This window comes from Balaenoptera ricei, chromosome 18, assembly GCF_028023285.1.
Source record: "Balaenoptera ricei isolate mBalRic1 chromosome 18, mBalRic1.hap2, whole genome shotgun sequence".
NCBI classification, from domain to species: domain Eukaryota; kingdom Metazoa; phylum Chordata; class Mammalia; order Artiodactyla; family Balaenopteridae; genus Balaenoptera; species Balaenoptera ricei.
The window spans coordinates 12,918,925-12,923,938 of NC_082656.1; positions in this window are offsets into that span (position 1 = coordinate 12,918,925).

Consider the following 5,014-nt stretch of genomic DNA (forward strand, 5'->3'; position numbering starts at 1 on the left):
CCTTTGAGTTGTCCGAGTCACTTATTCTATTCTTTAGTTGCTCCGCACCGGATACAGAGGAATTCATTTCCATTTGTTATTAACTGTTAGCTTGTTTTCTTACTTATGGTGTTGGGAGCTTTATTGAATCCCTAGAGTATAAGTTAACTTTTGTAGTAAAAAGAAAACCAAAAAACCCAGCTTATCCTTCTTCAAATGGAACACGAGGATTAGGAAAGGAGGGAAAGTAATAGGCCAGTGAGAGCTGAATTAAAAGAAAAGGAATTGAATTTATATATATATATAATATATATTATAGAAAACAATAAGGTTTTTACATATTTAGGGTAGATTTATTGCAATGTGTCCCCAACTTTTTTATCCCTGCATATATTTATAACTCTTGTCATATGACTTTGCTGTTCCTCCCACCGAGAGGTTGAGTTTATTTACCCCTTAAATCTGGAGGACTGGCCCTGTGACTTGTTCTGGCCAGTAGAATACAGAGGAAATAATAACATGGCAGCTCTGAGTAGACAGACCTCCAAAGGTTTTGAACACTTCGGCTAGTCCTTTTAGAATGCTACCCAGCTGCCATGGTAACAAACCCAGACCAGCACAACCTGCAGGATAAGGAGATACATGGCCCAGTCACCTCTGTTGTACCAGCCAATAGCCAGTAAACAGCCAGATATGTGAGTGAGGCTGTGCTAGACTAGCTGTGCCCCAGCCAGCCTGCCGGCTGACTGCAGGTGCATTTGATCTGGTCCAGACTGGCAGAACCACCCAGCTGACCTGTAGACTTGTGGGCAACAATACTTATGATTGTAAGCCACAGAGTTGTGGGATGGTTTGTTATGCAGCATTCTTGAAACAGTAGGTAACTGATACACCTAACTGTGTAGTTGTTGCTGTGTAACAAATCACCCCAAAATTTAGTGGCTGAAAAACAGTTTTTTATTATTATTTCTCACAGTTCTGTATATGATTACTATGGCTTTAAATAACTCTGCAAAAGCTTTCAAGGTAGGTGTGGTAGACTGCACTTTCCAAAGATGGCCACAACAAAATCTCCTATCCCACATGCTCTTATGTGATGTGGCCCATTAAGAACTAGATTTTATTTTTCTGCCCCCTTGAGTTTGAGTAGGCCCTGAGACTGCTCTAACCACATGGCAAAGTGATGTTATCCTAGTTGATTTGAGTCTAGAGGAAAGGAGATATAGTAAGTGTAGATATGGTACGTTTGCAGTAATAACGTAAAGGCATTCACAGCTTGCATGTTCCAGCAAAGTCATCTGCTATTGTAGACTTGGGGAAAGGAGCAGAGAGGTGTCATCTGCTAAAAGGGAGTGGGGGAGTTGATAAGAGGCTGTAGGAAAAGGAAAAATTAGAAAGACATTGAAGTCTGTGAGAAAGATGGTTAGTAGCTAGTAGCCTGCTAATAGTCCCCTGATAACTTTTTTTCCTTCTTTCATAATAATAGAAGTTTTGGTTGGGAATGTACCCACCTAACAATACAGCTGATTCTCATGGAATGTCATGCGAAAGAATCCGGACACAAATGATGTGTGGATGATTCAATTTGTATAAAGTACAGAAGCAGGTGAAACTATTATTGTTAGAACACAGAAGAGTGGTTTCCCTTTGGGTGGGGATAGAGCCTAGAAGGAGGCATGAGGAGGCTTCAGGGGTTCTGGTGATGCTCTCGTTTTGTCCTGGATGCTGGTTATGCATGTATGTTCTGTTAATGAAAGGTCAGCAAGCTATGCATGTATGACTTTTGTACTTTTCAGTATATATTTTTTATTTCAGTTTAAAAAAATTTTAAGACTGTTTTTCAGCTGCCCTTGCAGTTGGGTGTGGCCGTGTAAGTTATGGCCAATGGGCTATGAACAGAGAAGATGTGTGCAACTTCCAGGTGGTGCCCTGAAACAGGAGACAGGCAGCCCATTTCCCCTCCTCCATCCTGCTGCGTGGAATGTGGACAGAGCAGCACATCATCTGTAGACCAAATGAAGGTAATTCATTGGGAAAGCCAGAACAAGAGAAAAAGAACCTGTGTCCTTGGATGGCCTTGGGGAGCAGAGCTACTATCCTAACCTGTTTTGGACTAGGGACCTCCTGTTTTTGGACTACTACATCAAAGAGAGATGGAATTTCTTGTGTCTGCCATGGCTAGTAAGGTGTCTCTGTTATATCCAGCCAGGTCTATATCCTCAATAATACTGTGTGTAAAGGGATTGATGAGTTGGGCATTAAAGGTTTGGCCTGGAAGCCAGGAGCCTGAAATGGCAGTCTGCAGTCAGGTGACAATATATCTCAGGGCTCCACCAGCCATAGAGGAGGAAAGATAAATTGCAAGCTTGAGCTCAGATTCATTTAGAGGAATAAGTGGCGGAAGTTAGGATGCTTTACTCTCAGGAATAGAAGCTAGAGTTCTCGCTGAACAGAGAAGAAATGAGGCCAACAGGGAATGTAGTTTTCTATGACATTGCAAAACAAGTGTAGGAAGAATCAGAGAGCACGAGGTACTTCAGCCAGGAAACTAGCAGTATTCATTACAATGAATGAGCAACTGCCCCGATCTTTATTACACTACTCTGTAACAGTATTATTTTATAGATGCAGAAGCAGGCTTGCAGAGGTTAAGCTGCTTGCTCAAGATCACACAGCTCTTGGACTTAAATCTAGTAAGCAGTGTGATCCATGTACATGATCATGATGAGGCCAGTGCAGTTTGAACGTGAACTTTACGTTTACCAGTGGATGCACTGTCACTGGGCCATGAGAATAAAGCCTTTGTATATTAAGCCTTGAGTTTTAGAATGTGTTAAATGACAGATTTTATTTAAACCAACCCTTATTGTGTTACTTTAGAACACAATTTAGAAGGTACTTTCCTATGTGCTAATTCCTTTGAACCTCAAAACATGGCATGGCAAGTATTGTCCCTGTTTTTGGATGAGGAAAGAAAGAGAGAAGTGACATAAATAACAGGTCTTACTATTAGAGGCAGAGTTAAGATTTGAAGCTAAATCTTCTGCCTCCGAAAATGATGCTTTTGCCGCAGTAGAATGTTGTTGCTAAATCAGCAGCTATCACTTTTAAGTACCTAGTTTCGCACCCAGTAGGCACTTCAGTAAAGGCTAAATTTTTAAAAAACTTAATGTATGCACACGTATATAATTTTATATAAATACAGGAGTGTAATCATATCGTATATATGGAGGGGTGGTTTTTTTTTTGGCTTTCCCCTTTTGTTCCTTTTTGTGGTTCCCCCACCCGTCTTCCATGTATGTCAACAACCCAGCAGGGATCCTTCTTTTTTTTATGTTTGTATAATTTTCTATAGATACACATATATACACATCTTGCAACTGTCACTGTTACATAAAAATGTGGGTGTATTATACACATGTCAGTATACTGCTTTTTTACACACCAGTACCGTGTAGAAGGTCCCTGAGTCACTTGCGTAGCTCGAACTCATTGCTTCAGTGGCTGCAGAGCAGCTCATGATGTGAATGTACCATCATATTCAATCATTCCACTGTTGGTGTCTGGTTTCCTGCCACTGTGAGCAAAGCTGCAGCAAACATCCTTGTGGTGTGTCCCTGTGTAGTGGTGTTTACTGCTGGTTCTCTGGCCTTGGGGTGGATTCTCAGGAATGGGATTGTTGGGTGGAGGGAGATCCATAGATACCTGTTTCCTTTAAATAGATACTGTTATATTCGTTTCCCCTCAAAAGGCTGTATCACTTCACACGCCCATCAGCAACAAGGGACAATTTCTTTTCCTCACATTTTTGCCAACAGTAGGAGTTACTGTTCTTTTTTAACTCTTGCCTTTCTGATAGCTATGTACTGCTAATTGTTAACACTTATTAGTGTTTCCCTGAATGCTGGTAAATTTGAGCACCTTTTCATATGCTTGTTGGCTACTTAGATTTGCTCTTCTGTGAATTGCCTCCTCGTGTCTTTTGTCTATTTTTCTATTAGGCTCCTTTTTTCTACTCAGTGTGCAAAAGTCTGGTGACTATTATAAAAATTAACCGTATGTCGTATTTATTTATTTTTTTCCACTTCTAAAATTGGTCTATTTACCTTTTTATGGTATTTCTTGCCATGCAAGCTTTCAATTTTTGAATATTTGAACATATCTGACACTTCTTTTATGGCTTCTAGGTTCTCAGTCTTGGTTTAAAAGGTCTCAATTTGCGATCTTTCAAATGATTGTTGATTTACAACTTCCTGTTTCTTTTTCTAGAATTGGAAAATATAATTAATACGGATATTGGCAAGTAGTCCTGATTTCCTTTGTGTAACTAATCGACATGGAAATTTTAGTGTCCTTATCATCATCGCTCCCTCAGTTTCTAGCTTTCTTTAACTATGAAAATGAGTGTTATAATCATGACTACAGATGCTGTTGAATGGTACATACATAGGACCTGTATTCAGATAGCAGTTTATTTGGAGATAGGCTGAACTGTCATTTGTTTAGCAGACTTGCCTCACTATAGGAAAAAAAAACTGATCAAAATACTGCCTTTATTGAGTTTACAGTTAATATTTGCAAAACATTTTAGTGAGAATACTTGACATGTTTACTAATTAGATGAGTTGATCTCATCTTCTAATCAGGACATGGGCTACTTTCCCTATTATCCTTAACATGTATTACTCCACCCTCTAAATAATCGTTTGTACTATTCTAATGCATCAGAGATAAGCTTTTTTTTTATTATTATATACTGCAGCAAACTAAATAGATCTTTTCTCTTCGTAGCTTTACCCTAGTAATATTGAAATGCATGTAGCCTTTCTTAAGGTGTATTCACTGAGCACAGATACTGATTTTCATGAGCTATTTGTAGTTTGGGCTTAAAAGGGCCCAGGAGTATATGCAGCAGGAAAACAAAAACAGAGAGCTAAGGAAAACAACCAGAAAAGATAGTTATGACTAGTGAGATTTTCTGTTTGTTTTCCTCTCTTATATATAATTGCAACTTGGGTCACATACTGTCCTCAGT